Raw genomic sequence first — 11,831 nt, forward strand, 5'->3', positions numbered from 1 at the left:
GGCCGATCATGCGATCGTCCCGGCCGATGTGATCGTATCAATCAACTATTAATGCTCCCTTGATTTCCTGATCAATTAAGGCATAATTTGATAATTTTGTCCAGGCCGATCCTTGGATCGTCCTGGCCGATAATTTAAAAATACAGTATCCCTTAATTATCTATGGCGGCTAATTCTTTCTGAATTGAGGTTATCGTCCTGGCCGATACTAGTATCGTCCAGGCCGATCTGTTGACGGCTGTCTTAATGAGGATGCCCTAATCAGGGTTTCTGATTTTGGACAGATCGTCCAGGCCAATATTAATATCGTCCTGGACGATGTTACCAAAAGCAGAAATCATATAGGGAGCAAGAGAATTTCTACCATGTTATAGTCACACTAAATACAACAGACTCAAGAAAGGAAAAAGATTACAAACTGACAGAGACCTGTCTACCCAATCTTGAGCTGATTCCAGATTGCAGTCTGAACGTGTGGACCTAAAACGTTAGCACATAAGTAGAGAAATAAGGAATGTTTGCTATCATCAAAATCATAAACCATAGATCCGTAATAGGTACAACTCGGTATTTGCATGGTATTGGTCTTCACGGAGCGGTATTTCTCATTTTTGCAAAGCAATACCTAGCAAATATCGAGCAAATACCGATCAATACAGAGAAAATCGCGAACATAGCATTCCCGGGTTCTGCTCCGGGTCAAGTCATCGGGCCGCGCGGTAAAGAATAAGAGCACGTGGCGACATGTTATTGGCGGCCGAACGTAACTCTACGAGAAACTGGGCCTTTTCCACCACGCTAAGAAAAGCGTGTATGGTAGGTGTCCTCGGACGAGGGCACCGCGACTGAATTTTTTTTGTTGTCCCCACCACGCTAAGAAAAGCGTGTATGGGTCCTTGGTACCTGTTGCAAAAGAAAAATAGTTATTTCCCCACAATAGGGTACTTATGAGTATCCCCACTTCATTGTACGCATCGCACGGGTTCCCATCACACCACGCTAAGAAAAGTGTGTATAGGCGGTTTTCCAGTGCACCAAGAACTCCGAATAAGGGATTTTGGATGATTACCCGCTTTGTTGCAAGTGTTGCGACGCACTTCTCCCACCATGCTAAGAAAAGCGTGTATAGGTGGTCGTCTTGTCGCGCCGCATGCGTCGAAACGAGCTTTCTAAAATTTGAAAATTTTCTTTTTTTTAAGCTCTTTTTTTTAAATATCTTTTTTCTTCTTTTTTTAATGCATTTCTTCTTCTTCTTCTTTTTTTTTGTTAACATCTCTTTCTTTTTTTTTTTAAACTCTTTTTTTTTGGAATCACATCTAAAATGAAACAATCATTCAACATCAACCATATTCTCTACAGTCAAGCCGACTCCCATATTCAACTCGACAACATTACTCCATCGTGAAACAAGTTGTACAGAGGTGTGGGAAGCTCTCCATTGTGGCATTAACTCACACAGCTCCAAAAATCAACTTCAACTTCTTGATCTGCCTAACTAGCTTGTCAAATTGAAAATCCCTTTTCCCAATCATAATTCTTAGAAAGAAATTCAACTACAGTTGATTTATGCCTTGTCTTGAGCTCCCTGAAAATTGCAAACTCATTCGTTGCTATGTCATAATTTGGAAACTGTAGATAGTAGAAAATGTTTTCATGTGCTCAAAATCCAAAACAACCCTTGTAATGCGTTAATATCTGATAAAGTCCCTCAAAATGGCATCATAGTGTAAGGCAATATCCATATCTTCATATCCAACTATTAGAATATCTAAAAGATATTTATTTGCTTCCAAATAATTAGAAACAATCAATCATGAGTGAACTTGTTGCCTTTGCTACAAATTTGCAACTACTTGGGTTGCACTTTTCTAACCTCAAGGTTCAACTTTGGAAGGCATGTTATGATTAGACGTAGTGTGTTTTTTTTTCTTTGTGAATTCTTTGAGAAATTGCTCATCTTGATTTCCATGATTAAATAATAATAAAAAAAACTCACCTCCGAAAAGAATATGAAACCCAATCTGCAGCCTCAAAGGATTATAGCTCATAAGTACTTTGATTGCCTTGATGGCTAGATCAATAACTTGCAGGCGATGTGGTTTCATCTTCAATCCACCTTCATCAATATTTTTGCAAACCTGAGTCATCATCACTATTGCATGCTAGAATATACGCGGCGGCAGAGTTTGTAAATTTGCGTCCTAGCGTTGCACGAGTATTCCGCACACAAACAGAAAAGAGAAATGAACACCAGGGTTTTTACGTGGAAAACCTAAAAGAGGGAAAAAACCACGGGGCCTCGCCCAGTTGCAAAGTTCCACTAGTATTTGTTTGAAGTACAAGGGTTGATCCGCCTTACAAATCAAGACGATCAATTTACAATCAACTTCTCACAAAGTTACAAAGTTATGCAAATTCCCGACGTTTCCCGAAAATCCGGCAGAGTTCCGGCATCTTCAAGCGGCAGGAAGAGCTCCGGTGGTAGTCGAGGAGGAGCTTCTTCCTTCTCCTCCTTCTTCTCTTCTTTTTCTCTCTCTTCACTTGAGTCCCTCTGGTGTAGAATGAGGGCTCTATTTATAGTTTTTATGGAGTGGCATAGCCCGTAAATAGGCATGAGATCAGGGGTGAATTGGGAGTGTTTTGAATGGACGGCCGATATCGGATCCTTTGATCATACACCGTTCGTTGGGCATTTGAAGGCCTTAATGATGTCGGAATTCAACGATCTTAGGCTCGTTGGATTCTTCTCGTCGAGCCGTTCAATTCGAGTATAAGATTGTCAAAATCAGAGGCCGTTTGGTAACACAATTTGTGGTTTGAACCTTACGACAATGCTTTGAGCACTTGATTCAGACTCATTTGGGCTCGGATTGGGTTGATCTTGGTTTCATTGGGTTTGTATTTCCGAGACGCTCAGTTTGCTTATAAGATTGCTGAAATCGGAGTTTGGGTGATTCCAAAATTAATTTTTGAAGTTTGCAACTAGCTTTTGCCTCGAGATTCGTGCCCGATCAAGATAATTTTATGATGCCGTATCAGTTGCCCCCCTATTTTTGGACATCGAAGCTCCAGAAGTCCGAAAATATATGCTTCGAAAATTTGTATCAGCCAAAACGCCAAAAATTGTGTTCCGAAAATAAAGTGTTTCTCGAAACTTGATGATAGAGGCTTCATTGAGACTTGAAAGTTGCAGAATTGAGTCTGAAATGTCGAAAAACGTCTCCGGGGATCCCAAAAACGTCAAATTTGGTCATTTCGGGGCGAAAAAATAGGCCCAAAACGGTTCGGGAGGCCGAACCGGCCGGACCGGCCGGCCGGCAGCCACGGCTGCCTGCGGCGGCGCAGAACAGCGGCCACCAGCCACTCCCGCGCTGAACAGCAGACTGCTCACGCAGTCCGCTTGCGTGGGTGCTTTCGTGGTCCGCTCCGCAAACTACTCTCACGCGGTCCGCTGTGAGGCATTGCCGCCGCTGCAGCCGCGGGTGCTGCTGCCGGTGGCCAACCCTTGGCTGGCCAGGATCCGCGTGAAATGCTCGCGGATCTGTGCGCTGTCCGCGCGGTTTCGAGGAGAGAGAAGAGGCGGTTTGGCCCACCGCCTTTGTGGGCCCCACAGACGCAAAAATATGTCTTTTTGGGTCCTAAAAATTTTGAAAAAATTTGGAAAAAAATTAGAAAATAAAGGAAATTAAAAATGGCAATAACTCCCTCATATTCTCTTCAAAACCTATAAATAGGCCCCCTAGACCTTTAGAAAATTTGCAACCTCTGTTTCTTTCTCCCTCTGGCTTAACTAGAGGCTGAGGCTTCCGTTATTTTCAAGTGGGAAACTTCCCCTGCTTGAATTAGCGTCCCTCCTCGCGTGCAGGAGTTAAGGGATTTCTCTTTCTTCCCCTGGCTTACTAACGGTTGAGGCTTCCGTTATTTACGAGTTGGAGTTCTTTCCTGCTCGAATTAACGCCCCTCCTCGGTGCAGAAGCTTACGGGATTTCTTCCTCTCCCTCCGGCTTAATAATGGTTGAGGCTTCCGTTATTTGCAAGTTGGAATTTTTTCCTACTCGAATTAGCGCCCCTCCTCGCGTGCAGAAGCTTACAGGATTTCTTCATCTCACTCCGGCTTACTAATGATTAAGGCTTCCTTTATTTGCGAGCGGGAAATTTCCCCTGCTCAAATTAGCGCCCCTCCTCGCGTGCAGGAGTTACGGGATTTTTCATCCGCCCCCACGGCTTTCTGACGGTTGAGGCTTTCGCTATTTGCTAGTGGGAAATTTCCCCTGCTTGAATTAGTGACCCTCCTCTCGTGCAGGAGTTACAGAATTTTTCCTTCTTCCCCCCGGCTTTCTAGAGATCTGTTGAACTGCAGAAATCTAGCGTCGGGTAGAAATACGTCATTGTGCAGAAGACCGACGATATTCCAACGACGAGTAGAAGTACGGCGTCGGGCAGAAGTCCGACGACAAAGAGAAGTCTGACGTCGGGCAGAAGTTCAACGTCAAGTAGAAGACCGATGAAAGTTCATTGACGAGCAGAAGTCCGACGGCGCGTAGGAGTCTGCTGATGAGCAGAAGTCGGATGACAGAGAGAAGTCCGACGTCGGGTAGAAGTTCAACGTCGGGTAGAAGACCGACGAAAGTTCGTCGACAAGCAGAAGTTTGACGACGAGCAGAAGTCCACTGGCGAGCAGAAGTCTGATGACAGGAAGAAGTCAGACGTCGGGTAGAAGACCAAAGAAAGCTCGTCGACGAGCAGAAGTCCGACGACGCGTAGGAATCTGCTGACGAGCAGAAGTCCGACGATAGGGAGAAGTCTGACGTCGGGTAGAAGTTCAATGTAGGATAGAAGACCGACGAAAGTTCATCGACGAGCAGAAGTTCGACGACAGGGAGAAGTCCGATGTCAGGTAGAAGTTCAACATCGGGTAGAAGACCGATAAAAGTCCATCGACGAGCAGAAGTATGATGACGAGCAGAAGTCCGCTGACGAGCAGAAGTCCGACGACAGGAAGAAGTCTGACGTCGGGTAGAAGTTCTACCCAAGGTTGTATGTCAGAACATTTGTTCGATGACATTAACCTTTATGGAAATGGTCGAGAGAATCCATCAAAGATGTAAGACCTATCCAAGGTTGTATGTCGGAGCCTTTGCTCGACGACGTTAACCAGTGTGGAAGAGGTCGAGAGAATCCATCAAGGATGTAAGACCTATCTGAGGTTGTATGTCGGAGCCTTTGCTCGATGACGTTAACCTGTGTGTAAGATGTTGAGAGAATCCACCAAGGATGTAAGACCTATCCGAGGTTGTATGTCGGAGCCTTTACTCGATGACGTTAACCTGTGTGGATGAGGTCGGGTGAATCCACCAAGGATGTAAGACATATCTGAGATTGTATGTCGGAGCCTTTGCTCGACGACGTTAACCTGTGTGGAAGAGGTCGAAAGAATCCACCAAAGATGTAAGACCTATCCGAGGTTGTATGTCGGAGCCCTGCTCGACGATGTTAACCTGTGTAGATGAGGTTGTATCAAATCCCCCTGAGATTGATCATCCGGTGATTGAGATAAAATATGGATTGTTTATTTCTCAAATCACGGAGAAAGAGTTTGAGAAGTTTTTTCTTATCTTTCATAGGAGAAAAAATCAAATCACAACAACATGAACATTCTATTACTACATTACGTAAGATAGTACAATAGTTCCCTAGTACGACTTATAAATTACAAAGTATTCAACACATAAGATCTACGTACGGTGACAATACAACAACATTTAACTTGGAAGAATACAGTAGAGATATCAAAATGGTACCATACTCAATATAAAAAAGGACAACAAGAAAAGTAGAATTGCTAATACAAATCCGCTAAGTGCATGATCATTCAATCTCTGCAAGCATTTGAATAGTATTCAATGGTTGTCTTTGTTGTTGACTTTGCCCCCCAGCGGGACGAGCTTCCTCTCTGGTAGGTGAATCTTGAATAAATTGTTAAAGGTAGCCCTAGCGGATAAGCCTTTCAATCTCATCCTTGAGTTGCTTGCAGGCTTCGGTAGTGTGACCACGGCTACGATGAAAGTGACAATACTGATATGAATTTCCTATGTTGACTTCAAAGGATTTGGCCATTTTAATGTATCTTGATATCGAACGGCCATCAATACATTTTCTCGAGACGTATTGAGTGGGGTATACTCCTTCTCCTGTCGGGGTTCCCATCGTGGTGATGAAGACCTATGAGGTAGATTATTCTTCCCATGCTTTTTCTGTTGTGAGAAAGAATTATCCATCCCAGGTGTACCTTTGTGCTTCCTGTTGATTTGCTCAAACTGCTTCATGTGAGCATGTATAGCTTGATCTGCAGATATTTGTGCCTCCATGCGATGGATCAAGTTAGTGTATGAAGGGACGGTGTCTCGCATAAGGGCCGAATAGAAGGGGCTAGGACGAAGACCTCCAAGAAAGACCCCTCTGAGTAATTAAGGGTCTACTCCTGAAATCTGTCGTGCTTCAGTGGAAAATCGTTGAAAATACTCCTTCAATGATTCTGCCTCATTTTGGCGGATCCCGGAGAGGTGGGAAGAATCCTTAGCAATTCTTCGATTGGCCACAAATTGTTCGACGAATAATTTGGCCAATTTGACAAAAGAGGGGATCGTTCCAGGTGGAAGCGAATAGAACCACGTTCGGGCCTGTCCTTTAAGGGTGGCGGGAAAGCCCTGGCAGAGGAGCGCGTCTGATGCTCGTTGAATATGCATGATGGTTCTGTAGTAGTCGATATGCTCATACGGGTCGGTCGTCCCATCATAGGACTCAACATTTGGCACTTTGAATTCGACCGGAATGGGGTGCTGAAGAATAGCTTCAGTTAGAGGTGATGATTCCTGGAAGTTTCTCTGTCGGAGAGCATGCCTCACATCTCCTCGGGGGAACTCTTCCCGTACCAATCTTCGCAGCTCGTGACGCAGGAAATTATGAGGGAGTTCTGTAATGTGTGGTTGGGGAGAGTCTTCTGGGAGATCCGAAAAAATACGAGGATGTGTTGAACTCACTGTATCGGCAAGTTCATCTTCCTATCGTGATTGAGGAAGTCTCCTAGGTGGAGGAAGATGAATTTCTTCTTGACGATGCTCGAATTGAACATCTTCAACCCTTGGTGGATCCCGAGGGAGAAGGACCTCCTCCAACGTCGGCTGTCAATCATCTCGTAGGAGTTGAAGGATCTAGTTATGATATTCTTCCATCTTCCGAATTATTTCTACTGAAGAAGGTCCCTAGGTCTCTTTTCCGATAGCATTCTGCCCCCCAGGATGAAAAGAGGCAGGCATCGGTCTTCTGTGATTTGCAGACAGATTTCTGGATTGGTGGGAGTTGGAGCGGGAAGCTCCAATGATGCGACTGCTACGCCTATTGACCATTGCAACAATACTTGAAGTTGTGGGATAGTGTTTCCCACAGACGGCGCAAAATTGTTGCGTGCTAGAATATACGCGGCGGTAGAGTTTGTAAATTTGAGTCCTAGCGTTGCACGAGTATTCCGCACACAAACAGAAAAGAGAAATGAACATCAGGGTTTTTACGTGGAAAACCCGAAAGAGGAAAAAAACCACGGGGCCTTGCCCAGTTGCAACGTTCCACTAGTATTTGTTTGAAGTACAAGGGTTGATCCACCTTACAAATCAAGACGATCAATTTACAATAAACTTCTCACAAAGTTACAAAGTTCTGCAAATTCTTGGCGTTTCCTAAAAATCCGGCAGAGTTCCGGCGTCTTCAGGCAGTAGGAAGAGCTCGGCGGTGGTCGAGGAGGAGCTTTTCCTTCTCCTCCTTCTTCTCTTCTTCTTCTCTCTCTTCACTTGAGTCCCTCTGGTGTAGAGTGAGGTCTCTATTTATAGTTTTTCTGGAGTGGCATAGCCCGTAAATAGGCATGAGATCAGGGGCGAATTGGGAGTGTTTTGAATGGACGGTCGATATCGGATCATTTGATCATGCGCCGTTCGTTGGGCATTTTAAGGCCTTAATAATGTCGGAATTAGGCGGTCTTGGACTCGTTGGATTTGTCTCGTCGAGCCGTTCGATTCGAGTATAAGCTCATTAAAATCGGAGACCGTTTGGTAACTCAAATTTTGGTTTGAACCTTCCAACAGTGCTTTGAGCGCTTGATTCGGACTCATTTTAGCTCGGATTGGGATGATCTTGGTGTTGTTGGGTTTGTATTTCCGAGACCCTCAGTTTGACTGTAATCTCGCTGAAATCGGAGTTTAGGTGCTTCCAAAATTAAATTTTGAAATTTCCAACTAGCTTTTGCCTCGAGATTCATGCCCAATCAAGATAATTTTGTGATGCCGTATCAATCACCAAGATTTCATTGCAGCTTTTCGAGCTCATGTGAGACGTCATCCACTCCAACAAGTTATTTAAGCTGCATAACTTACAAAAGAGACTTCTTCAGCAAAGTCATTGGCTCCATTAGGGATGCTTTGACATCAATTCTTGCATGAGTTTGGACCTGCTGACTTTTTTTTAGGTTTCTCCACTACTTTCCATCAGTTCTCCCACACCTTTTTTTCTAGGGCTTAAGGGAGATGGACGGCTAAGTGTCTGAGGCACAAATCAGCATCCGTCCAAGCTCAACCATGTATGGGATAGGGGCTCCGATTAGATTATGATGGAAGGAGAAGGGTGAGTTCAAAATGCTAGATTGAGAGTAGAGATGGAAGGGAGAGCTTGATTCAAATGGAGAAAATTTCATTAGCTACAGGCTTTCTATCATTAGCTTCAGGCTTGTGGAAGAAAGGAGGGTGAGGTCTTCACGTGGAGGAACAGAGCTGTACGGGAGAACGGTCGGGTAAGGCAAAGCTTTGGATTCAGGAGGTAGAAGCTGTTGTCGAAGGTGTGAGGTAAATGGGTGGGGATCTGTAGGTGAAAAAGAAGGTCTGGTTCGAGGCTTCTTCAAGAGCTAGAGTTTGAATAGGTTGAAGGAGAAAACAATTGCAGTCGAACTTCACGTGAAGAAGCTCGAGGATAGACGATCTGTTGGCTGCTAGTTGCGGATAGGAGTTCTCACAGTTTGGAGTGGTTTTTCAATTGAGGGTGAAGGGCATGGAGGTGGTGTTTTGAAGAGGAAGATTGAGGCATGTCGTGAGGGAGCAAAGGGAATTGCCTGGGTCAGAAAGAGGTTGAGGCTTGCAAATGGGTTATGTGGAGTTTAAACGAATGGGTTGCATGAAATGTGAGAACCGAAGAGCTGAAGGACTCGTCTTACCCCTTATTTTAATGACGAGGGCTGCATTGCAAGAAGTGAGGTTTCAGCGAATTTTCAGGGATTTCATTGGATATCATTCCAGGATTCGACGGAGACAAGGTTTCGATAGAATAAAATTAATGTATTAATTTTGACTTGAGTTTTCATTTGACTTCTTCCCCCTTTTTTTTTAATTCTATTAAATTGATAATGCCATCAATGAGTTGTCATCCTCACTCATCAAACTAAAATGATGGTGACGCATCAATCGCTTAAAATGACTCTAATTAATGTGTTTTCCTCGAAAGTCGTGCTCTTTGCCTCGTTTTATAGGTCAATTTTGTCGATAATCATAATTGGACAAATTGATAGTGCATTTAGGGTATTGCCTATTTCTCGGTCATAATGACACAGTCCATTTTGAGATCAGATGCCATTTGGGTGATGATGAGTCCTAATTCCCCCGAACTGTGTGTTGTCACGATTTGCTCACAAAACCTTTTTTGAACAAATTGGCAGTGCATTCATAGTATTGATGGTGTTTCAGACACAATGATATAGTCCATTTGCTACCTCTATCCTCAATATGTGTTTTGCCTCGAGATTCATGCCACCATCCCAGATGATCCAAATTGAACTTAGAAATACAGTTGTTAAGTATTTGAATTATTCCAATCGCAATGGAGAAATCTGTTTCGCAAACGGACATCATTTGGATAGTGATAAGGCCAATTTTCCTTGAAATTTGTATTTTTATCATGGTATCCATGCCACCATTATGGATACTTCAAGTTAAATAAAAAAAGCAGTTTTTAGGGGTTAACAATGTTCTGAATGCAATGACACTGTCCGTTTGTCGATCCGACATCATTTTTTCCAGGTAGAGGAAATATTTCTTGATATATGTGCCTTCGCATCACATTCGAATTGCCTCAAGATTTGCACCACCACCTCAGAAGATCCAATTTGATTAAATAAAATATATATTCTGAATGTGGACGATGCTCTGGACGCAATGATATAGTCCGTTTGTCGATCCGACATCGTCTGATCAGCCTCACCCTTTAATTTCGGGTGGTCCTCGCTTTTTGACCGATTTCGTCCAATTCAATTGCGATGGGCCTTTACCCAGTAGACTTCATTGTCCTGATTGCAATGACACCATCCGTTTGACACTTAGAGGCTATTTGACCCCTTAAGTGATGTGTTTCATCAATGTACGCATTGCTTAAATCATCATTTTTGCCTCTTTTTGCATGGTCTTATGTGTAGGGGTTAACACATTTTTAAAGCTTAAAAATTTAAAATAACTAATTTATTAATACATTATTAATTGATATTTGTTTTTTTAACAATTATTAAATTTCTTTAAGCTACATTTAAAAAAAAATAAATTAATTGATTAGTTAATTAATTATTATATTATAATTTACATATTTATATTTAAAATATAATTAATTTGACATGAAGAAATTTGAATGATTCAGATTTAAAATAATAAGAATTAAAAGATTGTTAAGGATTTTGTTTGGGAAGAAACTCAACCCACTTTTATAGTAGTATTATATAGTATACTAGTATAAATGCACATGCACATGGTGCATGTGAATAAAATTTTTAAAATAAAAAATTTAAAATAAAATTAGAAAATATTTTATGATATGCTATATCAAAGATATAAAATTCTATATCAATATGAAATATAAAATTTGTATAAATATAGATGATTTATATTTTTATTAAACTTGAATTAAGTTAAATTGAAATAAGATATTACATAGAATTCAATTTAGATTTATAATAAAATTTAGATTTATTTCATTTATCTTTGTTGAAAAAGCTAATAAATTTCCTTTTAAAGAGAAAAAGTCGTGATTTAAAAGAACTTAAAATGCAAATATCATAATGAATAACAATGTTATTGATGATCTTCATTAAATTATAGATGCAATGCAAAAGTATATAAGAAATTATATAATTAAAACAACTTGATTATCACAACAACCATAACTCTACCAACCAGTCACAAAATATAATAATTATTAAGTGAAGCTTAAAGGAAAATTTCAGTATTTGCATTGGAAATATCTATATGTAATTGGAAACATTATAGAGAGAAAAAAGATAAGATATTATCACCCTATAAAAAACATTTTTTATATATATACGATATGAATCAAAAGCATCACTCACTCAAATAAGAAGAATTTATATTTTGTAAAAAAAAAAATACATTTTTTTTAAGTAGAAGTGTAAAAGTAATAATGGCTTAAAAATAGATATAACAAATTTGCATTGAGTTTAGGGAATTGTTGTTGCTTTGCTTAAGCAATTATAGTTTCCTTCAGAAAATTGTGTTTCCAACAAGCACGCACTTCCATTATTTAATTATCTTAATTAAAATTTGGTTATAATATCTTAATTCAACTGCGCTTTATATTTGATAAAACATGATTAAGTAAAAAAAAATGCTTAATGCCAAAGTTATACCCATAAAGAAGCAACTTCATAAGGAAGCTAGAATTTCCAACTGAGAGGTCAATGGAACGAGAGATTATTCTGTGGACACCAGATGGGAGAACAGTCCGGTTTACGCTCA

Source organism: Dendrobium catenatum, unplaced genomic scaffold, assembly GCF_001605985.2.
Source record: "Dendrobium catenatum unplaced genomic scaffold, ASM160598v2 fragScaff_scaffold_133, whole genome shotgun sequence".
Classification (NCBI taxonomy): Eukaryota; Viridiplantae; Streptophyta; class Magnoliopsida; order Asparagales; family Orchidaceae; genus Dendrobium; species Dendrobium catenatum.